Source organism: Setaria italica, chromosome VII, assembly GCF_000263155.2.
Source record: "Setaria italica strain Yugu1 chromosome VII, Setaria_italica_v2.0, whole genome shotgun sequence".
Lineage (NCBI taxonomy): Eukaryota > Viridiplantae > Streptophyta > Magnoliopsida > Poales > Poaceae > Setaria > Setaria italica.
The window spans coordinates 11,489,266-11,496,216 of NC_028456.1; positions in this window are offsets into that span (position 1 = coordinate 11,489,266).

The following is a 6,951-nucleotide window of genomic DNA, read 5'->3' on the forward strand; positions in this document are numbered from 1 at the left end:
TTTTATTTTTACTCCATCTACAACATTCAATCTACAACAGTCGGCAAGGGATGCAATGGATGATTGTGCTCCAACCTTATTGTGGTAGAACCGTCCAAATTAACCTGACTAAGATGCACTTAAGTCGCCTAACACGCGATCATGCACTTTAAGCAAGTCAACTTGGTTGACCGTCGGATTTCATCCGATAAACCACTTACATAGGATTGAGAAGCATTGCTCACACGAAGGTGAGTAGCACAGAGGTTATAATATTGCCATCACATTAACATAGTTCAACATTTATTACATCAGAGTTTTCAAAATTCAAACAGGTTTGCAAGGTTCAACCAGACAAAGTAAAACAAGCGGAAGCTAAACGTCGATACACGATATCATGATGAAGCCGATCATGACATCAATAATCCCTGCCCTCGCCGTCCGAGGAGGGATCCCACTCGACTGTCCAACCCGGAGGGGGTTGGGTTGGCCAAGTGGTGCCAGCAGCCATACTATTGACATTACTTGAAAAGTTAAGCCACAACAAGGCTGAGCAACTAATACTCAGCTAGACTGACCCGTCCGGTGATAAATACTGTCACCAACTTCTAGACATGCAAGGCCCTTTTTGACTTTGGGTTTGTTTTTCCAAAAGCATCTATAGTCGGTCCTTACTTTCAATATTTTAGCTCAAGTTCTATGTTCATTAACCAGTCTAGATTAGCAACTTATACTAAACAATCATAGTTTTTCAAGTAATTGAAGAACAAGCATCAAGATTAATATCATCATCATGTTCCATCTTTACTCAGTGCAGAATAGCGATCAAGTAGCTCCAAACTGTGAGAGGCAGACGAATCGATTCGAATTTCTTAACCATGCATGGCGAACCTAATCTCACAACATCCGCACACCACGAAGGGCCGCTTCATTTGTCAACCATCCTTATCAATCCCTTAGGCACGTGTCAGGGCCAACTGCCTTTGACATGCAATGCTCCATAATCCCGACCTCTTCCATACTATGACCGCACTTGCACCCACATGATGCACCATGGGAACGACGTTCCAAGGACAACCGGAGGGTATGCCACGCCCTATTAGGCATTGCAGCTACTTGACCTTAGCAACTAGTATTCAGATCAAGGTAGTTCATGCATCTATGGTTTCAATCAATTCCTAGAAACGTAAATGCACAACCAAAACAACCAATATATTGCAAGTATTTAAACATAGGAATTTATGCTCCAGGGCTTGCCTTCAGGAAAGGTTAGCGGTTCCTCAGGGTCTTGATCTAGCTCGGGCTCGCCTTCCAAGTGATGAAGCTCCGCGGTAGGTTCTTCCTCTGGTGCAGGGTGGAGCTCGTAGGTTCCGTCGGTGAGATTAGTTTCTACACGACATGCACATGCAGGAGTTTAGTTTCAACCAGGTGCGAGCACAAATGATGCGCGGCATGGATTATGGTAGAAAGGAAGTTGCCTATAGGCCACATTCTTCTAAACAAGGTTTTTAACTTCTCTTAACTTCGCAAAGGAAGGTGAGGTCGGGTTTAAACTTGCGGTTGACTTTGATGGTGACTGTGTACACATTTAGATTCTTGCAACTTAGAGTTGCACAAACAGAGTGGGAGGTCGTGTTTGGGGTGGTTCAAGTGCATTAGAAGAGTTATTTACTTCTGAATATTTTTACGTACCTCTTTCAAAATTTCTTACTTAACTTATTAGGATTTGTGCTTCTTTTTATTCCTTTAAGTCGATTATTCAGCCTAAAATGGTTCCACAACCAAACAACAACCAAAGGTACTGAGAAAATTACAGCACCTCACTTAAGCCATTGGATCACCACAAAAAGAATTACACGCATTTTATTATTAAAGGTAGCATGTACTCAACTATTTTTATCTCCACACTTACAGTGATTCTGAGGGTGAAATTTTACCAGTATGTTGAAGGTGTCTTACATGAGCTTTGGTGAATTTTTCATGATTTTTGGAGAAGGACAACTATTTTCCCTATTTATCTTCTATTTAAACATGCTTAACAAGGAGGGTGGGTTTCTTTCTTATTCTGACCACAACCCATATTTTTCCTGAAAACTATAACTAAAAACTGAGCTACTCCCAGTGGTTTCATATTTTTCTCAGCTCGGGATTAATACTTATGCAAAAAGTAAGATTTAACCCTAGATTTCAAATATAAAGTTAAAACAGTAACTTTAAGTTCTACTCCAGGGTCCTAAACATTTTTTTGAACTTCTACTCATAGAAACATTCACCGCAGAGTTGGATTTACCTTTTTAGCATTTTTCTTCTATTTACTATGATTTAAAAGGCCTAAAGAAGAAATAAAACCATAAGATATTATTTACAACAGTAACATGAGCAAACTTATTTTTTAAGAAACTAGACAGAACAAGGATTTCAACAAAAGTGATTTGGTATTTTTCTAATTTTTCTACGATTTACTGGGCATTTATAAAGTTTAAACCTTTTTCTGTCGATTTAAAACTAAAAACCGTGGTAAACTTGCACTCTACCCCCCCTACGTCTACGGTTTAATCATGTAGGGGTCCCTAAGTTTTGCGCCTAGGCCCTTGGAAAGATTGGGGAAGATGCAATGTCGTCCCCGAGGGTGCGCACGGCGGCGGCGGCGAAATCCGCAGCGATTCGCCAGCGGAGATCGGGCAACAAGTTGTCGGAGAGGCTCAGGGGCTCACCTGAGCTCGACTTGGCGGAGTTGTGGTGACAGAGATGGCCGGCGGGGGTCGGAACACGATGGCGTTGACTGGGCTCGACGGGTGGCGGTGCGGGCGGCGTTCCGGCACACCGGCGGCGTCGGGAAGGCAACGAGTGGCTCGGGGACGTGCGTGGAGGGACGGAGAAGCGGGCGGAGAAGTCGTCGGAGTGCGGGGTGGCGCGGAGGTGGGAGCTTCACGGGAGCCTAGCGGCGATGTAGAGGAAAAAAGCAGGGGCGCGGCTAGCGGGAGGTAGCGAAGGGTGGCGCTGATGGCGGGCTTGGCCCTTTTATGGGGCAGAGGTGGAGCAGAGGGTCGAGGCAGGGCTCTGGGTGCGGAAGGATAAGGCTGGGGGAAAGCGAGTACGTGGGTGAGGCGGCCATTGGCCGGAGGCGCCATTAGCCGGAGAAGTGGATCTCCGGGGATAGGATCTTCCGTGCATTGGGCAAGGGAGATCGCGTCGAGCAAGCGCGGTTTTGCCGGGCGGGAGGATTGGCGAGGCCGAGCGTGCGTCTGGTCGCGTCAAGCACCGGATTGGGAGCAGCGGCACGGCCGGTGCCCGACGGTGGCGTGGCGTGCGAGGGGAAGGAAGGCGTGGGCGCCGATTGGGCGGAGCGGCTCGCGCGCAGTGGGAGGGGGACAGCCTCGGTGGCGATTGGCTAGCACGGCGCTCGCCCCGTCTTCTCGTGGGTGCGGGTAGGGCGACGGCGATTTCGCCGGTGGACGGTGGCCGCACGGCGGGCGGCGCGCGGGCGAACATGCCTGGGTGCGCTGGCATCGAGGCGCTTCGATCAGCAAACCTGACCGGCTTTGGGGACCCTCCACTCAAGATTTTCAAACTAAATGTTCGAATGACTCTTAAACAAACTTGTAGTACTGCGGTCATAGTTCAAACTTAATTAAAAGTGTTTTCTCAGATTTTGAAAGGATTTGGAGATAACTCGAGCCAAAGTTTGCCAAAAAAATAGAGTTTTCGGACTTCGGCATTTCAGCCGAGTTGGTGACATTTCAGGAGTTTGGCTGTCTTTGACTCAACTTTAGGGTAGCGTCTGGGTTGAATTAGACCAAGGTGTTATTGAAGGAATTGCTCTTCGGTCTTAGGACTTCAACTTCTATTAAGGGTTTTTCTTGAGTTTATTTTAAAAATTTGGAGAAACACCCTCGCCAAGAGGCGCACTCTGGACAGTTTCCAAACTTAGAGCTGGAATGCCCAAAGGGCTGAGTTGACTGTTTTACTCGACTTTGACCAAGATTTTGAGCAGGTTCGGTTATGATTTGGACCTAGGTTAGTGTAACAAAGTTGGAACACACTCAAGGGAATACAACTGTTATTAAAGGTATGACCTGAGTTTAGATAAGAACTTGTGAGATAACAGGTTGCAAAGTCGAAGAAAAACTTGAATTCCAGGACTTAGGTTGTTTGTAGGTTCTATAATACTCCTGTTTTGATTCTTATTTTTGACCTTCTCCCACTCCGAATTAGCCAAAGTGTCTTTAACAAAAGTTGTTTGGAATTAAAAGTTTTACAACTTTTATTCGGGCAAAAATTTAAGTTTGCATATAAAATCTCAAGTTTTATATTTAACTCCAAAAAGGGCTTCTTAGGGTCAAAAAGGACATTTCACCTCTTTTGATTAGTGACTAATGACTTGTTTATCTTTAATTACATCTAATTAAGGCAGAGTTGTTACACTTATCCTCTCAAAGAACCAATAGTCCTTCTTCTAGTTCTATTTAATCTTCACAAAAGCTTTGCATTCACACCTCATTGACATTTTCTCACGTACCCTCTCCTCACCAGGCTTGTAGTAATCCCAGTGTCCTTGTTTGTTGCACGACAACTCTAGTGCAATCTTTCTACTAGTCTTGGTTATGTGCACATCAAACCCTGCTTTGCCCGCATAGAATTTGTAAAATTCTTAGGCTTCATCGCTGCTCTAAAAAGTAGCTCCTCATTTGGCACAATTGTGTCCAGCAACATGGGATCCTAGAAAACGAAACACCCATTTCAGAAGGTAGTACCACAAGACTCGAAACAAAAAACAATTGATACATATCTAGCACTTATAATTTCTCATTATTTGCATCGCGGTTGCATACTGCTCAGTTAAAAAAATTATTGCAGTCCTAGAAAGGAACCACGTTACTAGAGATTTTTTGGTTAACAAGTATTAAATTTCTTCTAGTCCGGCGAACCAATTTTCATTTCTGTCATTGTTTTCATCGCCACCTGTTCAATCAGTTTGTTTACTGTCAGCGCTAGGGGGATTGCCTGCCTCCTAGAGTGGGTCCACTGATACTATGCATGGAACTTAACCATTTCCTCATAATTGCTGTAACTTCTGTCATGTGCACTAAAATAGAATAATAATTTTGAGTGCATTGAAAAATTGCTAAATTACATGATATTATTAATCTATTTCAAACACACAGCCACTGAAAATTATGATAAACAAAAGAATTACTGAGTACACCACAGTATTGTTTCCACTCTGATTATTTTTCCGTTTTAACACAATCAACTCATGCAACATCATCAAAACATCCTCCAGTTGCCTTTTCGTGGGTGGCCTCCCCTTCTTGTTCATCTATACTTTTGTTTTGCACATCTTGTTCAGCCCAACTAGCCTCAGGTTCACCTCTAGTATACGGGATCACATCATTTTGTTCTTCTGTATGATCCCCCACATGTGATGCTCCAGTATCTCTTGCAATAGTTTCACCCCACTCAACTAATGCAGTCAGATGCTCACAGCCTTTCTAACCCAAGACTTGCGGCGTGCCCTGACGGTGGCCATCGCGATTTCTACTAGCTTCTTAGTTTTTGTACTGATCGCTCTCGCACCCTGGTACTGAAGTCACAATGTCATGCCTGTCCCACATTACCATCATTCTCGCACCGCTCGTGTATCTCTTCATTATGTACTCTGGAGGTATATTAGGAATCTGAAGGTATGTGAAGGCTTTAATAAGATGGGCGCAGAAGAAGCCTGTAATGATCAAATTGACCATGATCAATGCTACTTTTCACCGAACCACATTATACTTGGAAATGCTAAATGGAAACTTTTTGAAATGCCCTCTCTTACATGTATGCTCCCTGTCTTGCACTTGCATGTATATCTACCTGATCTTACATTAGCCTCCACTCTAAAAGAATGTTGAAACCAAGCATATTGCCATGACTGATCCGTGTGCCTTACCAGGTAAACATCAACCTCGTTAGGATGAGGATAAATACGGAATGCAATACTATAAATATAGATTTCCTTGTATTTTTTGTATACAGCTCGTGTGTACACCCTACTAAGATGGCCATCAAAGGGCTGCAATGTCAACCGTAAGTTACTAGCCTGTTTCATGGACATCCACATAAATAATTACCCCTTAGTAAATGATCTTAAAACTTCTTGAGAAACAACAATCCACTATCATTATTACCTGAGACCAATGGGTTTCCCCACCCACCATGTGATTTGTGTGTTGAATGAAGTCCAGCATCTTGCATGCAAATTTACTCATGCATGTTATATGTCCTATGAAGCCACTGCCCTTGATCATCTTATTTACGCTTTCACTTGTTTGTGTAGAGGTGATCCTGCCATAGTACAAAGGTTTCAAATAAGCAGGAACCTACAATTTCCTACTCTCCCAAAGTCCCTGAATAGCATCATCCTCCCGTATGCCATACTCATCCACCAATTCATTCCATGCAGACTCAAACTCTGTAGGTGTCAGTGGGTGATTGATTACAATGAGAAGTTTTATCTTCAGACCATCATGAATCTTGTACAGTTTTTTCAGCTCTGCTTTATACTTCTTCAGCATGTACCAACGGCACAACCAATATTGTGTTTTTTAGAACACCTTCTTGATCGGCCCAAAGGGAATGTTGTGTACATTTGTCAAGTTAGAAGCTTCTTTTACTTTATACTTTATATCTTAGTTCCATATGATAAACATGGCTACAGATAATACAGATTAGTAAATTCAATTGCTGGCTACAGATTATTGTTGGATGGACTGGATGTAGAATAGCTGGGCTGTTGGATGAACCAATCACATATATTAGAAAAAAGACAACATGTCAGCATACTCACATGCAAGTAGGTCCTCTCCGGATCGGGCGTTGCCATGGTCCCCGGTGACACAGGTTGGAGAGGAGTCACCACGACCAACTGTGCGGGATTTACCGTCGACCCTAGGGATAACAACGGTGCTGGGCATGGCGACGTGGTGG